This window comes from Mastigoproctus giganteus, chromosome 7 (assembly GCF_048544385.1).
Source record: "Mastigoproctus giganteus isolate SK-2022 chromosome 7, ASM4854438v1, whole genome shotgun sequence".
NCBI lineage: Eukaryota > Metazoa > Arthropoda > Arachnida > Uropygi > Thelyphonidae > Mastigoproctus > Mastigoproctus giganteus.
In genome coordinates, this window is record NC_143581.1 from 189,172,722 (window position 1) to 189,191,272 (window position 18,551).

General features: G+C 37.5%; 1 protein-coding gene across 1 annotated transcript in view; it reads left to right on the plus strand.

Annotated features, from left to right (window-relative positions):
* The first annotated feature begins 2,664 nt into the window (after positions 1 to 2,664).
* Baldspot (elongation of very long chain fatty acids protein baldspot) overlaps positions 2,665 to 18,551 on the plus strand; it is an 85,718-nt gene continuing 69,831 nt past the window's right edge. The window contains exon 1 of the mRNA XM_090378022.1: positions 2,665 to 2,968. The gene's annotated coding sequence lies outside the window, so the exon portion shown is untranslated. The remainder of the gene's footprint in view (positions 2,969 to 18,551) is intronic.

Consider the following 18,551-nt stretch of genomic DNA (forward strand, 5'->3'; position numbering starts at 1 on the left):
GTAAGGAGTGGGGAAAGGATAACCAAGACTAAAGAAATTATAGAAGCAACGCTCCAAAATAATTTAGGTCTAAGTGAATAACAAATTAAATCTAAGACCAATTAAATAAGAATTTAACGGCGCCCCACCTGATGGGCACCATGTCCGAATTGCATGAAATATCACAAATAATAGAAACAGAAACTATTACAATACAAAATAAAATAAAATTTTGGTCTTGGTTACCCTTCTTCCCCTTCCTACTGGTTTCATTTGATTTTTATGTTTTGTTTAATCTATTTTCGCTCTACTAGTTTGCATACTACTGGAGTATTTTTTTTTTTTTTTAGTTTTATACAACAAGTTACATGCAGAATTGTAATTATGCTGTCTCTGATGTTTGCCTTACTATTTATTTTATTTTTCTGTTACTAATTTTAATTTCTTTCATTAATTATATATATATATAGAGAGAGAGAGAGAGAGAGATTAATGCATATTATGGAATTATTTGAGATTACATGAACGTTCAGTTAGTTACTGCATTACAGGCGGACTAAGTCTTCTGATTAATGCCAGGAGTGCCTTAAGGCGCAATTTAGTAGCAACATATTTCCCTATGTTTAATCTAATTCTAAAAACTAAAATTAATGTTAATACTAATATTATAATTATCAATCCATTCATCCACATGGACATTTCTAGACTACTCCTCAGGAGTTTTGAGCGGATAAAAAATATGCGCCTATTGTCTACACCATGTCCATCCGTCCGTCCGGAGCCTCCATAGCCACAGGGCAGGAGCAGCAGTGCGTAACACACGCTTCTTGATTAGATCGAGGTTCGAGCCCGTGACCACCAAATACGGAGGATGCAGAAAGATCAGGGAATGACCACCGCATATCCCGGAGCAATACGGCCTTAGCTGCTAATGCTCCTAAAAACCAAATAACAACAACCATCCGTCCGCATGTAACAACTCGACTCCCAGTGGAAGGATTTTCATTTTAGGCCTTTTAGAAGTATTTGTCTAGCCGCTCCAAATTTCTTTAAAATCGGACAAATAGAAATCCGGCAATTTTTTTGTACAATTTTTAGGTAAAAAGAAATTCATAGATTAAATGTAGTTGTAACGTGCATTGTTAGGTAAGACATGAACGTACTGTCACTTGTGAAGAGATACATAGATATAGAGAGAAAAGAGACAAAAAAAAAAGAAAAGAAAAAGAGTATTGGGAGGAGAGAAATATTATACAGTTATAATCAAAATGGAACAGCAAAGTTTAGAAAACACTAATTTTATTAAGTGTTCTATAAAGTTATAATCTTAGTAATTAATTCAGGAGATAAGTATATTCACTTTTCTCTTCTATTAATCACAGAAAAAGAAACAAATTCAATTAATTTAAGAAAATATCGAACGCGCCTGAAATTTAACTGAGTACATTAATTAGCTTGTTATTAACTATTATTAACTTTAATCAATGTACTGTGCTATATAGGGCACAGAGGAGGGAGAAGAAATGGGAAGATCATTTTGTATACAGATCTCTAATTGCTAATTTGTAAAATTTCCATCTTTTTTTTTTTTAAGTAAACATGATGATTAACACTCTCGAGGCATAATTTAAGGCAACTTAATTTTAAAAAAGCTGCAACTAGAAACAACACATTTTTAAAGGTCGCGTCAATTCAAAAACCGAAACTTATACAGCCGGAGTGTTATCATCTATTTCATTTCCTTAAAACGATTAGTATTTCACTCTTTGCTCATTATCAGTATTTCGTTTAATAATACTGCTATAATTCATTTACATAATTTAGGATTAAAGAACCCTTAGAGGATGCATTAAAACATTTCATTTCGTTTATATCTTAAGTATATGCTGATTTCGCATATCACAGAGAAAAACAATAGACGACTCAACATCATCCATTAGGCATTCTCTTACATAGTGTTAGTATGGATTGGGAAGCCATAGAAGTGACTCTGAGTCACCTATTACTTTTCTCCCTACTTTATAACCTTCACCCCCCCCCCCTCCAGTGCATGTCCAATAGACTTTTTGTGTCTTTTCTTTATAGTCTTATCGTACTTTGGTTTTCCCTATCGTCCTCAATACTTCTTCATTTCTAACGCTGTCTACTTCACCTTTTCAAGCCCCCCGCCGCAGCCACATCTCAAAAGTTCCAATTCTTCTAATATCCTCCTTTAGTGGTCTTATATCAATTCTGAGTCAGTAGTTATTCAAACTATTTTCATTCAGCGCACTTAGCGAGTGGCAAGCACATGCGATTCACGTGCCTTGCTAATGAAATATGGCGAAAGATGAGTTATGTCACCCAAATGAAAGTATCTATCAATGGAGTACCACAATAACTGACGCAGCATCTATTTGTATATTTATTGCAATTTTAAGAGTGGCGAGATCGACCTTTATCTGCCACTTAAAGAACACGATGTGGACAGCAGCTTCCCATTCTATTAATAAAAGTTAGACTAACCCCCGCGACCCCCTTAACCTGGCGGGCAAAAAACAATTCAGGTGTGGTGGTAAGTAACGCCACGCGCACGATTAAAGAATGGCGCGATACAACGAGATTCACTCGTAAGAACAGTCCTCGACGTTCATTGGAGGCCGCCTTACAACATCTTATCGATCGTAACCATGGCGAAAGCAGTAGTGTGAGGTACGCAAGACCGGCTCATCGTCTGCTCGGTGCTGCATGACCAAGTGTCGCCATCGATAACGAGACGGCTACGGGCGGGGGCCTTTTTTACATCGCGATTTCCGCCTAATTTGGCATTCCAAGTCCTCTTGTAAACACAGAGGAAGATCTTGAAGTATATAAGCAGCTACGCAGTATTGGACTTCGAGCAGTTTGAGTAGAGAAACCAAACGAATATAACTTCACTAAGGGTTCAGTGTTAGGCCTAACCAAGTTACAATACTGCAGTAGCCGAGGAAATTGCCCGTTCTTGAACACGGTAAGGAACTTTTTTTTTTTTTTTTTTTTCGTTTTTTTTTTTCTCTCACACTTTTCGTGTGTCCTATATTTTATTATTGATATTTAGCGCTATTATGATTACATTTTAAGCCAACGAGGACTATTTTACAAAAGATTTATTTTCAACAAACAAATATTTAAGCCGAGTCAAAACATGTTTTTTCCTACCCGGTCTCTTAACCTTCCCTGGATGCTTAATCTGCTCGACCGCTCGTGGCCTAGCGAACATCGGGACTCGGGAAGTATCACTGTGGAGCGGTCCATGTAACAGTAGGGTGAAGTACGACACGAACTTCAAAACTAGAACTGGTGCAATGATTTAGGAAATGCTAGGCCTAACGTACTCTTGACACGTATGTAGTGGGTACATAAGCCTTGAGGGCAACAACTACTGATCCACTTTCAAAACATACATGGCTGGGTATCCGTGTTCCACGCTTCTGAACAGGGTGATTATGTAAACGGACTGCGGTGAGAGAAGCGCATCAACACAGCACTTAAAAAGTTGTTCGCAGGAAGTGTACAGGAATTCAGAAAATGTACTGCATAGAGGATCACCGAATAGTTGTTACTGACCAACCGAAGTATGGTATATTATTTTAATACAGGGATTCACTTTCGATTATTAAAGGAGTGACAGCATTTTATAGAGGTTAAATGAAAAAAAAAAATCTATATATATATATAATAATAGACTGATAAAAAATTGGACAGCATTTAGTGGAGAGAATTGTGGGCTGGTATGACTTGGCTAAGGTATTACTCGATTGCATCGAATTATGGATTTTGGTCGGGGGTGGGGGGAGCAGAAGAGACAACAGCCATATCAGATTATTTATTTAAAAAAATAATAATAAATAATTTCTTAATTTCTTGACGAAACCCTGGTACTAGATCCTTTTCCAACTTACGATCCAGGACAATTTTTAACAGAAGTTTCTTCAAGGTGTTATCGCTGCTACTGGAGACTGTAGCTCATCCAAATCATGATGCACAGAAAACAATAAAATCAATGCTCCAGACTTCATGAACTTTGTATTGTAGAGTAGCATGAAATCGAGGGAGAGAGAAATTGCTGGAAAACATTCTTCCAGGTAACACCGTCTAAACAGAAATAACTCAAGGATCATTCGAGAGTAATCTGTTCAGAAAAAAAACCCTACAGAAATGAAATTATCCCGGAGATTCACAAACACCTTTAAATCAACTGGGCAATAAAAGCAGAAGTTAACTAAGAAAATAAGTTTAACTTTCAAATTTAAGAACGACAAATACCACCGCAAAACTCTTCTCGTCGTTTAGTGGAAAGTTTAAAAAAGAGGAGTATAAGTCAAATGTTCAGATCACACTTCTTAGTTTTAATTGTCTTGTTCCCCCAGGTGATTACAAAAAATGAGCCAGAATTTTCGAAGAATTTCATCTTTCTTTAATACAAATGTTATTGGTGTGTTTGTTTGAGAACACAACAAGTTTATATTTTATTTAATTTTCAAACCTGGTTTATTTTTAAGCTGTTAAATTAATTTTTATTATTTAATGTCATTTTTCTAAACTATTTTAATTAATATATTTATATAGGTATATATATATATATATATATATCTCTCTCAAATTTATTTACCTTACCTCATTTGTTCTCGTATCCATTATGCCCATTAAGCTGTTTTGAGATTTGTCTAAATTACCTAATTTTGCGTAATTTTCACTTCAGAGTACTCCCCATGTTACTTAATAACCAAACCCAGAGATTCTGCCATCACTGAGAGCAAATCTGAAACTCTTTTTCGTAATACTGACAAGAGTATCTCCTGAGATTTTTGCTGAATATCCAAGATATCACAATCTATTTTCTTTGAACTTCAGTTTTTCTTTGGAAATAGTCACAAGATGCAAGGTCCAGCAAGTAAGAAGGTAACCACAGGATTTTGGCCACTGAAAGACATTTGTCCAGAAAAATGTCATACAATTAATAAACAGATTTAATGATAATAATTCTGGCGAAAGGTTTTCTCCTTATTTGAAAAGTCTGCAGTAATAATTCATTATAAGGTACCTGAAGTCTGAAGGTTGTTATATTTTTACATAGCAGAATCACGTGATCTAGTGAAATTCACTTGCCATAATTTCAAAACAAGAAGTCAAAAAAGAAAATTTAAAGTTAAACTATAACTCGTGTGCGCTGCACCTTTACAAAACAGTGTATACTGGAGGTACGGCCTTGTAGGACATCCCATCGAAGCAGGTCACTGTTCTTAACTGACGTGATACGAATACTTCATAGTCCCTTCCACTTCGTCAGTCATAACTATAAGACATCCCTGCATACTCGTCTTAATGCCACACGCTGGAACAGCAAGGCCATTAATGTTTTTGTTATTAACTTTATCATTAATCTAAATGTTTCTTCATCCGATCCCCCCTGCACTTGTATAACGCGTGAGAATAATAATAACAATCTCCCCGACATCAACGTGGGAAAAATAAATAAATAAGAAAAAACTTCCATTAAATATATTTCTGTAGCACGTGAATTTAAAAAATCCTGTCATGTACGTAGCTAAGACCAAACTTAGTTTTATATATATTTATTATATTGTATGTTGCATTTATTTGTAATTGTGTGCTATAATCCAGATGATTTTTTCAGTTTGTCTCCTTATCAGTAGGTAACTAAGCACCATCAATGTATCAGTTGGATATTTAAGTAGATCATTTTTTAAAAATCACTCTTCCAATCCACATCGCCTTGACAAATTTGTTTTGAGTTACTGTAATACTGTGTCTTTCATTTGATATTGAATTTCGTAGTTCCAAGAAGAACAAGTGGGCCAGCAAATCATAATGGCGAGATTTTAACTTTCCAGATGTTGACTGGAACTTGTGGGTTAGTCACTCACAGACTACAAAGACTTTTTTTGGATTTATTGGATGACTATTTTCTACAACATCAAGTTCGAGAGGCAACCAAAGGGAGTAATACTCTTGATCTGTTATCAGCAGTGATTATTCATGCATTAAGAATCTGCAGATAAAAGAACCACCGAGTGGCAGTGATCACAGTGTATTTGATTTGGGATTTACTTAACATTTATTTAAGACATAACTACTCTCAAGGGCAAAGAAAAGTTTTTGCTTTTCTAAGGGCGACTACAGTGGTCTCAGAGTTTTAAATTCAATACAGTGGGACACTGATGATGTTATCAACAACAAATTCTAAATGGGAAGCATTCAGGGAAGTAATCGTAGACGCTACTAGACTTTTCATACCAAGAAATACTGTTCAAGGCTTAGACCTAAACTGATGTCAGATGATGATGTCATGAGACTCGTGACAGAGAAGTCACGAGTCTCATGAAAAGTCTCTGGCAAAAGATGCAAATAAAAGCAGCAAAGACTTATTTAGTTACATTAACAGTAGAAGGTAGGAAGGGGTTGAATCACGTTGGTCCACTTAATGTGGATGGTTTAATTGTGGACAATCCTGTTCAGGTTTCTGATAAACTGAATAGGTATTTTGCATCTACATTCATACAAGAGAAATTTCTTAGGGAAGGGGGTGCCAGAGGTTTATCAAACTCTTAACAGGGAGTTAAATGATTTTGTGATAACTGAGAGGAAAGTAGAAGAGAAATTGTTGAAGCAAAACGTAAAAGCGCCTGGATTAGAGAGCAACTAACCAATTCTATTAAGGGAGGCAACAAAGCAGATAAGAGCAAATCTTTAGCCGTAATAAGAGCAACTTTAAAGTCAGCAGTGGTCCCCATGGATTGGAGATGTGCGAATGTATCCTCAATTCAGAAAGGGGGAATGAAAAGATGACGAGTAATTAGAGACCTGTTAGCTTAACTCATATTCAAAAGAAAGTAATGGAGTCGCTGGTTAAAGAAGTAACAAGAGAGGATTGGTTATACTGCAGTGACAGCATGGATTTATTAAGGGGATCTTTTGTCTTACCAATCTGATTGGATACCACGATGTGGTCACAAAGTAACTGAATGCAAAAAATAATTTTTATATCATATACTTGGATTTTAGGAAAGGTTTTATGATACTGTTCCACACAAAAGACTGCTATACAAATTGAAGCAGTATGGCATTAAAGGCAATTTACTGCTACGGATAAAGGAATGAATGAGTGAAAGAAGACAGAGACTGGTTATCAATGGGCACTGCTCTTCTTGGACTAATGTTATTAGTGGAGTTCCCCAAAGTTCGATGCTGGGCCCACTGTTTTTTTATATTTATTAATAATATTTATGAAGACATATTAGACTTAACATCTAAGTTTTCAGATAATACAAAGGTTGGCGGGGTGGTTAATGACAGTAATCAAGTATGCTATTGCAACAAGATCTAAAAAAAATTAGGCAGTGAGCTGAGACACGGCAGTTCAAGTTTAACATTAACAAATGCAAGGTACTGCATGTGTGTAGGAGTAATCCCAGGTCAACGTACCAATTGTGGTATTACACTCAGTGTAGTGGAAAATGAAAAGACTTGGGGTAATTGTGCAGTCAGTTATGAAGTTGTCTGAGCAGCGCAGACATGCTGCCAGGACAGCTCATGGGGTCTTGTCAATGATACACAAGAACTTTGCTAACAGAGATAAGGAAATGATTATTCCATCGTACTAGGCAATGGTTGGACCGCATCTTGTGTACTGCATATGGGTCTGGAGGCCTCCTTTTATGAAGGATGTAGATCTGTTGGAAAGGATGCAGAGAAGGTCAACGTTGTGGCGCCTGCGAGGTGATCTGTTTAAGGCTTTGAGGAAGCTCAATGCTGATGGGATTATTCCTCTTGCTGAGACTATGCACATGAGGGGGTATAAATTTAAATTGAGGAAAGATGGTTACAGAACAGATGTGAGGAAGTTTGCTTTCAGCCACCCAGTGATTGATTGTTGGAACAAATTGCCATCCGTTGTTGTGAAAGTGGGAAAATCTTCCTTGAATTTATTCAAGGAAGAATTAGACAAACTATTGGAAGGGATAGGCAGGTGATGTGGGAAGTTTTTTTTTTTTGGCTTATGCTTTTTAAGATTGCTTTCTTGCATCATTTGCCACTACTAATACTCACTTGTATACATGTATGAAACGTGAGCCCATCATCAGATGAAAAAAGTTTCCTGTTTTTATGTGGATTTACATTAATTTCGGTGAAATAAAGAAAGAAAAATAAAATAAGGTATAATTTAATTATATATATACGTTATCGATTTTGATTGCTGGTGATGTACTTATGCTCTTTTTACAGTTTTAGATAATAATTTATCTAAAACTGTAGTAAGGAAAAGGAAAGGTGGAAAGCAAACTGTCAAGGCCTTAATCACAGTGTGATAACAGATCGATCCCGTTATCCGTATTTATGTCGATATTCGTAGCTTTTATGGAAAAATTAGAAATTAGAGTAATAATGTGCTCTAATTTAGAATTTTCACAAATTTAAATCATCTGAAAAAATTGCTTACAGTAATTACAATAAAGAAATAACGAGAATATAAAATTGTAAGTAATTACGAGTATACACGTGGAATAATTTACTTAAATACGCTAAATTTATTTTTAAAATGTTTAATTAATATTTGGATCAAGTTTATTTGTCTATTAAAGAAAATCAAAAAGTTCACAGTGCTATCCTCACTATAGTCAGTTCGAAACTTCGAAATTATTTTCATTTCGACAAGTAAGATTGAATATAGAGAATGGAAATTATTTTGTATACAAATTTTTTTGTTCCTGTATCTGTTCACATAAAGTTGTTTCATTTAATCAATAGGAGAACGTCGATCACAAATTGTATATAAAAATTCCATCTTGGAGTAAGATATATTTGATTACTAACTAGTGGGGAAATAACAACAAATTTCAGCTAGCTTTAATTTTGTTCTTGAAATTACTTCGATGAATCCAAGGATACATATATTGTTTTTATTACGTATTCGTATTGATATAATATTATGCCTAATCATATCGGAATACCCGCTGGTGTCCTTGTACCAGTGAACTCCATAAGGAAAGTATGAAATGGTTCTTTTCGTGAATTTTAATGAGCCAACCGCTTATATTTGAATAGAGTAACACGTTATTTACGTGAACGAGTACAACAGCGCTTTTCATCAAGGGTTTTCCCTGCTTCGTTAGCATGGATTTGACACATAATCACACACGAAATAACAAAACAGTGCAAGTGAGCTTCAAGGTTACTTCAAATTAATTAGACGAAAATTCAACTTCTCTCAATGAAAGTTCCTGTTTACCACAGTGAAATTACAAAAACATACACCAGTATTAATAGCGGACACAGTATTAATATAGGAAAACTAGTATTAGTAGTGACAAAACGATTCAAGAAAGTAAAGTTTATACAGCATCAGCCACAAAAAAGTTACTCACTTCGTTTGCCCATCCTTTCTACTAATTTGTCCAGTCCTCCTTTAAATTTATTCAAACTACTCGCTTTCACAAATGAAAGTTTCTGCCAACAATCACTTACTCTGAATGAAAGCAAATTTTCGCACATCTAGCCTGCAACCATCCTTTTCCAATTTATGTCCCCTTGTGTGTGTCGTCCAGGAAAGAGCAAGGATGCCATCCGCAATTAGTTTACTTAATCCATTTAACGCCTTAAACACTTCAGTCAGGTCTCCTCGCAAGTGCCTAATTTCCAGAGGCTGCAATTACAAAACTCAAATCTTTCTTGGTAAGAGTACTTTTTTTTGTAAGGTTACTTAGTAAGAGTACTTTTTGTTCTTCTCTGCACCCCTTCCAACAGATCTACATCCTTCCTAAAGTGTAAAGTGTGTTTGGGGTAAAATGGCACCAGGGGGTTCCCCCATCTCCGCGTAGTTTACATTGTCGTGTGATACAGTACGCTGTAAAGGCCAGAGATTTAAAAGTGTATGGATATTGTACATGAGTAGTGTTGTGTACCGTTGTTCTTCTGGCCATTTAGCCGCCAGGCCTCTGCTGAGGCCAGATGTTGCCCACACTTCGCCCCGTGGAGGCAGACCAGGTACACCAATATTTTATATAAGTACTCTGGCAGGTCCTGCCACCTAGTTTCCTGAGATTTCAGTGGCTAGGACCTAAAAATAAAAATAAATATTAAAAATAAAAATAACTAAGTAAAAAAAAAAAAAAAAAAAAAAAATTGAGAGATTATCGCGTGGTGGTTGTGCTAGAACTGTGAGGCCGAAAATTGTGGGCGAATCTAATTTGGCTGTAATTAAGTTTGGATGTGTGGGGCTTTCGCTTGCGTGCAGGTAGAGTGGGAGGGAGACTGAAGGCTGGGGGGGGCGATAGACAGAAGAATGGAGTCGATAGGGAGGGTGACTCCAAGATTTGGTGGGGCATGGGCATGCCCCACCAAATCTTGGTGGATACATATATTGTTTTAAACGAGATACAGTCTTTAAACATAAAAATAAAACCAATCATTCGACATTTATGAAACAAATTTCTGTCAAAGTTGCGCACAACTTATTAAAACATGCAAATTGGTTAGCCAGAAATAACTTGCTTTCGGAATTGTATTTTGCGTTTATCACTCTCGCTGTATTTCGCCACTAGCAGAATGTATAACCAGTTCCAAACCATCTTCCGAAGAGCTGTCTTGAAGAACTATCTCTCAAAGACCGCCCTCGTGTTGTCTCCATGCAAGATGTAATAGACTTACAACATAGCAACTTACTCCAGAGCTCCTAGGATCTATGGGAGCGTCTATATCAACACCCTACCATAGTTCCGGGATAGCAACAATAAAAATCTTTAAGAGTAGGGATTCATACACAAACCAGCTGTGGAGATTTATAGAGACATAAAAGATCCAATTTGAATTGGTGCCAACAGAAGGTTGACTGGACTCAGGAGTAGTGAGTCTTACGTTGTGCTCTGCTGATGAGTCGAGATAGTATTTAATGGAATTCTCGATGCACTTTCGTCTGGTGGCAGAATCCAGAATCCATCTCACTTAACATTGCGAAAAAATGCACATTTAGACGTGGTTGTTTACTGGTGTGTATTGGAATTACTATCAGATCTATACGTATCCCGCGAGGAACTCTCATAGCTGCAAGATACCGAGATGAGACTCTTTTGCAGGGGTAATTGGTCCAGACTTTCTTTTAATGAACAATAATGCCCTTTTAGTGAACCGGTGCCTTCAGCCATACCATAGCCTGTATGACATGGTATTTTTTATTTATTTATTTGTTAATGGAAACCCCAAGCACGAACGGTATCAAAACCTATAGTACTTAGTACCATGCATGGGTTGAAAGAGAAGTATGGGGTGAATGCCGGTATGGCCAGCCAGATTCTCAGACCTCAATCCAAAATGAGTATGTCCGAGATGCCCAACCCAGCAAGGTTTGCAATGACAAGCCCTCCTCTCAGAAACATCAATAAGCTTAAATCAGTCTTTACTGAAGAATAGGAATTAATACCTGAAGCACACTAATTAACAGTCTCGATCTCAGTATAAAGAGCCGACGTCACGCCTGTATTGCTGTCCACAGAGATAAACACTTCATTAGAATGTTTCCACTCTTTGAGCATTATTTAGTCCCGTTATGAGGAATATCTCATTAACTTTTTGTCGTAATCTACTTAATAGTTTTTGATTTATTTACGTCTTTGTTTTTTGTTCCTTGGATTTTGAGTTTCAATGTATTTATTGAAAGTATTTAAGCAAATTAGCTCATCACAGGATTTGTTTTCTCTTCTCAGAATCACGATAGCATATGGAAACAGATATGGCTTCGAAGTCCTTTGATTAAATTCGTTGTGTTAAAAACACACTAATTCGAAAACGACAAAGCATCAAAGTGATTCAACTCCTCATATAATATTAATGTATTAATTCAGCAGTTCTCTTGCTGACCTTAAAATCTTCATATCTGCTGATCTTCAAATCCTTATAAAACGCGAAGCTAAAATTCCAAATGTGTGAAACAGCGCTAATATGAGTTATGTTAAAAGTTTCTCATGCTATTATTTGTAGTTTTAGCCAATACTGTACCAACACATATATCAATTTCAGGAAGTTTAGGTCCTTCCATTACTCAGTTCTAATGATCACTACGTTTCTATAGCAATGCACTGCTGTCACCTTCACCAACAATACGATGGAACTGCCGAGTAAAGTATGTATTGTGCGGAATCTATATTATCGTTATTGGAACGGTATCAGTCACCGCACGGAGATACCATCAGCCTATTACCATGACCGTAGTCCTGCAGACGAGAGTGCGTCGACAGACGTTAGAACCGTTGCGTGATCTGGGAGGCGTCGATCGATTTGTCGGACATACGAACTTACTGTGTGGTGTGATCTAAGTTCACTGAGATCATTGCACTGGTTAGAATTCCTACTCTAGTCATCTACCCTACTTCTGAATGACGTCAAAAATCTCCGGAGTGGAGTGGAGTGACTTCGTTCCCTTTTTTGCCCTCAAAGCACACAGACACAAGCAAAAAAAACCCTTTTCATGGGTATACGAAAGAGAGCGAGAGAAAGAGATAGAGAAACTGGTCTTAAAAGTATTGGAGAGGGGTGGTGGAAAGCAAGGACGGAGAATTCCTTCCCCCCCAGATTTTGCATGTTTTTATTACAATACGTTACTTTCAAAAATTATGCAATCATTTTACATGCAATTGGTTCCATCACGTCAGCGTTTTCTCTAATCAAAAATGCAATTTTTTATACTTGGTTATATTTATATTATCATTTAGATATTTTGAAACGTTTCTGTAAGCACAGGTTTATTTTAATTAACTGAGGGCTGCCCTAGTGGGTAGCACAGTTTGTAGAATCGCCGTCCTCCCTGCACCGCGTGGAAAAGACCCGAGTTCGAGTCCCGTTGATGATGTGCAGAATTTTTAAGGACCACTTTTCACAAAGTGGCTGAGTTAATCGGTCTCATAGCGTGGGTAGTATGTTTTTTTCTCCAGGAAATTCGAGTTTTTCTTCCAGCAAACAGAAAATCGACCGGAGAACACACGCAATTTACAAACAATATATAAGGAGCAATATGGCCTTAGTCACTGATGCTCCTAAAACCCTACTACAACAACAGAGGGCTTTCTCTTTTCAATGACTAACAGTAATCAGCCATCATATGATATCTACGGCACTTTCTATCTATGATATCTCTTGTCCATCCTAATGAAATATTTCTTCTTGTTCTTTGTTGACATCTTTTCCGAAAAATAGTCCAAATTGGAATATAAGAAGTGCATTTACAATATCACATTGCAACCCACTTTTTGAAATTTAGTCAGCATTTTCAAAACAATTATTTAAATTTAGTTCTTTCTTGTTCCCTACTATGTAGAAAATAACATTTTTGAATCAGGCATCACTTTCATTTTTCATTCAAACTGTTTATCCAGTGTCAATGATCTAAGGTTCTTCAAAAAATCCTTTATTTTTTCATTAAATGAACGCTGACAATATGCTGGGAATGATATTTCTCAGGCTTCTAATACTGAGTTTTCACTGCGCAGTTCAATTCAGACAAAAATATCGCATTTTCGTGTAATCAGACTATTAACCAAGCGCTACTGCACAGGACTTTGCAGTTTTTATCTACAATCCACTCATGCTCATTATATGGAACTTTCCAAGGAGTACTTAAAGATTTTTATGTTTCTTTCCAGTCAACAGAACGAGCTATAGTAAATGAAGCATATTTGTTACCACTGTGTAGGACGCCATCCAGAATTTCCTTAGAGGAACTAATAAGTAAACTTCCACCCATTTTGCGGATAGTTCCTAAGTTACATAATAGGTGAGCGTGTAAATTCAGAAATGTTGCTGCGTCAGACCAACGAAACTTATTTAGGAAGTAGGAATATCAATCAGCTCTGTAATCTTGTAATTAGCAGTAACCGTCATTTTTTTTTTTTTATTCCGTCTACATCACGTGCCCTATCGATCTCTCATGGTCTCACTGTTTCTGTACTACCAAGGGCAATGCACATTTTATGAAAATTCGTGGTACAGACAGATTTCCTAATCGATTAGTCAGTATTACTGTCTACATTGCCATCATACGATTCAAATTCTGACATAACTCTATCAAGATTTTGTGAAGGAATAGGAACACTCGACCCATGAAAGGCACACTATAGATGTACGAACTGAATAAGAAATGTCCTATTACGTTCTCGTAATTCTTAGGTTCACACTAGACCAAAGGTTTCCAGAGTATGGGAAGCGCCACACTGAGAGGAAGCGTTTCGTTTTTATGATGCGCATTTTTAACGAAAGATGGATAAACCATCCTACTACTCCTCGTATGAAGCTTATTTTATTATTCCTATTCTGGATTCGAATGTACTGAAGTATAAAAGTATGTATACTCATAGTTCAGAACCGCTAGTCTAGTGTGAACCTAAGAATCATGAGTATGACTGTTATTTCTGTTCATGCAACGAAACCTTTATAACACTAGAAATATATAGGATATTTTTTTATCAAATCTGTTTATTTTCACTTGTTCTGGAATATATATGAAATGTGTAATCTAAATTTTATATCAAATCTGTTTATTTTCACTTGTTCTGGAATATATATGAAATGTGTAATCTAAATTTTATATCAAATCTGTTTATTTGCACTTGTTCTGGAAGATGGAGGGGTGTGACTTTTATGAAATATTTCAATGGACACAAGGTATAAAAGTCTGGGAGCCTCTGTACGTGACCCATAAGAATTTCAAAATCCATAGTCTTTCTTTCCTTGACCCATTGCCTCAAAACAAACTTTATAAAGATTCCATGGCTATTCTAATTTCATTGCAAAATAGGGACAAATATACTGAGTTGGCTTTGTATTAGCAACGCCTACCTAATTCCTCGTGAGACCAACGTAATACAGCCCGTACCCGTCTTGGCATGAACTGCAAAAGGTGCTGGAGGGCGTCCTGTGGTAGAGCTAACCATGCGTTGCAGAATGTGTCCATTAATGGTGATAGCATCGAATGTCCTTTTCCAGTAGGTCCCAAACAATCAGTTGGGCGACCAAGGGGGGGGGGGTACAGAGAATCCATGTCCCTGAAACGCCTGTCTTTCTGAACACACTGTCATTATGAAGGATGTGCCGGAACAATGATTATAGAAAGGTAGGACTTCCCATCGGGACGTCGATTAACGGTGATAAGAGAACCCAGGGCACGCCACGAAAACAGTTCTCAAACCATAACACCACCGTCTCCAACCTGCCAAAACACTAGCGGTGCATCCAGTTCCATGGCCTCATGTTGCTTTCTCCAAATGCGGATACGCTATCAGCATGACAGAGTTGAAAACGGAACGGATTCATCGGACCAGATGGCAGATTTCCATTTGTCGGTGGTCCAGTGTCGGTTCTAGCATGCCCATCCAAGGCTCGGTTTCTTGTGCCTCGTAGTGAGCATGGTACCCGTGAAGGCTGCCATAGCCTATACTAGGCAATGTCCGGCGCATAGTCTATGTGGATACTGGTATTGCTGTCCCTACAGTGTACTGGATGGTTAGCTGGGCCACCGTGCTGCGTTGCGACTGCATTACGAAGCAAGACATGCAACACTGGATACAAGCGTCGGCGACGTGGTTGCCCCACGGGAGCACTTAACCATGTTGGCTGTTGTCGAGATACTGATACCTGAACGTCTTCTTCCCAACAATCATTCCACGTGGAAATCGGAAATATCTCGACGCCGACCCATTCTTCCTCACTACTGCGTGGTAGCACAGTGGCATCGTCACCGTCCTTCACACACCGGATGGAAATGATGCCAGGAACTTTTATGGGCTTTTTTTAATCCATGTCTTCGTTAGTCGGGCTCAGGCGCAGATAGCAAGGTTCACCCTCCCCCTCCTGAAACTCTGGTTTTTCGTCCAGAAAAGTAGGTAGTTCAAATCGACCAGATAACACACGCGATTCACAAACATAATACTGTATACTTGGGCAGATGAATTGATATTCCGCGTGGCCCTAGTGCGACATTTATTTATTATTCTTTTATTTTTATTTTTCCTCGAAAACACTCAAAAACTGATCCCCACGTATACGAACTACAATCTTACATCAGCCATTCGTGAATTTGAGTCTATCTTCACAAGTGTCACAAACGAGTTCATTTCTACACAAGTTGCCAATACAAAGCCAACTCAGTGTATATTTATTTTTCAAAAATATCCCAGTATGAAAAATGCATGAATATGTATAATAATATAGACTAATCTCCAATATTTACTGGGACACCAAACGAAAAACAGGGTTACAAACAAAAAAATGAATTTTAATACCTTGTAATTTCCATAGGCCTCATTGTATCAATAACCCTCTGAGGGACACTTTCTACAGGTTTCTCGTATGTGGAGACAGGAGATTGAACTCTTTCTCCATTTCTTCCGTAAAGGTGCGGCTTGTTCCATTTTTGAACCGGGATATTTTGTTCTTGCTTTTCAATTCCAAAAAGGTCATCAACTGGAGTCTGTGCTGCGAGCTGTAAATAGCAAGTTTGCCGTATTATTCTCCTAAAACAATGACAACCAGTTAACCAATCCGAATCATATCAAACAGGGACATACCATCACATCGCCACCGTATTCGCCAAATTTCATTGTCAGTGAACACAATCTCGGTGAAACCATTTTTCGTGCATACGCCACATCCAGGTAATTCTATCTTATGCCTGGACTGTGTAGTGTGATTTATCACTCCACATCACGTTCTACCATCATTGTAATATTCAATTCTGTTCTCAGCCACAGAATAGGTAGTGTCACACTGCTAGGAGTGCTTCGGGAAGGAAGGAATGGCCAGGTGCCCGAGCGACGATCGCTTCCAGGGCCAACAGCAAATTTAGGTCATCGACTAATAGTAATAACATGATAAGCGATTCAGATGGGGCCGAAATTGATGGGTGACACCGAAACTAAAATCTGCAGTTGGCTATGAGTGGCCATTTTGTGGGGTGTTTTTCTGACAGTTGTTGGTTCTACGCTTATTCCATTTCGGACAACTGCCTTTTGAACAGCTCTTTAAGGAGCCTTTGTAATTTCCTTCCAATGTACTTTTCAATTGTCAAAATGCTTTTGCTTGTTGAGTCAAAAGCATTTTGACAATTTAAAAGTATAGGGGGAAAATGTTTTTGCTTGTTGAGTCAAAGTGGTGGTTCAACTGTCATAAAAGGAATGGTCGTATTACCTCATAGCCAACGTAACTAAAGCTATGAGGTGTCGGTGTACTGTGTCTGTAATTGAGTGTATTCTTCAGTGTTGGCCTGCTGTTTGCCGGACGAAAAATTCGAATTTCCGGTTGAAGAAAAATCATATAACCCTCGCCTGAAGGCGAGGCAAGGTTATATGAGTACTAAGCGACCGTGTGATAGATAAAGCTCATAAAAATTCCTCATTTCACTGACAAGGTTCGAACTCAGGCCGATTTCACCCGGTGTGTGGGAAGAAGGCGATTATAACTACGTGCTACATTCGAGTGCAATGGCGGAGGACAATGGATATTAACATAATGCATTATTGGTATTCTGTTAAGTGTTATTTGGTCTTTCTGTCTGTAAACTGCTGGGGTTCGCTGGATGGAAAACCGAGTTTCCTGGCGAAAAAACTATACAATCATCGCCCGAGACCGATTTAATTGGCCACGGAGTGAAAATGGTCCATAAAAGTTTCTGCCTTCTGGACAGGGACTCGAACCTGTTCTTTTTTGCACGACGTGGAATTATGTGTTTTTAAATCATTGCTAGTGCGAGGGGACCGTACAATATGTAAAAGAACAACTATAATCGAGTGATCAGTTTATATAAATGTCATAATTAAGACTTGCAAAAAAAAATTACAAGATGGACTAAAGGATATCACTTTTATATTTAGTATACGGTACACCCTATAAAATCACCAATGACTGCTGACTAATGCTATTGAAAACTACAGTAATTTGTAAACAATAATTATCTATTAATGAATAGATGGGAAATTCCTGCGCATTTCTACATTTTTATCATATTTTTCATCTGAAGCTTCTCGAGCATATTAGCAACCCTCCCTTTTACAAAGGCTCATTAAACCATGGGCATCTAACCGGGACATTACATGAATGAGTTCACTTGACTGCTGCTCGTTTCCATCTTCTTTCGGATAGCTAATAATTATGTAATTTCCAGACGTGAAAGTTCATGGCAAACCATCATAATATGCAACCGTGTGCGCTGCGTTTGTGTCAATCCGACAAACAGCCATGTCGACATCCCCTAATTCGCAACACAGGCAAACAAATAATCCTTTTTCTTACAAAATGACCATGAAATGAGAACACTGTGTTGCACCACTCCTTATTTCAAAATATCAATATATGGTAAACAAATAGTGAAAGAAAGACTTTTGTACTTTCTGGTTCCCTGCCACAAACGGCAGTATAAATATATTAATAAATCAAATGATCTTAATAATTAGAAAAGTCTAATATTCAATCACGATCTGTGACAGATCATGTTATATCATCACTCTTCAACAGAATCAGGGGATAACTAAGATTCGAAAGCCAGTAAATTTTAG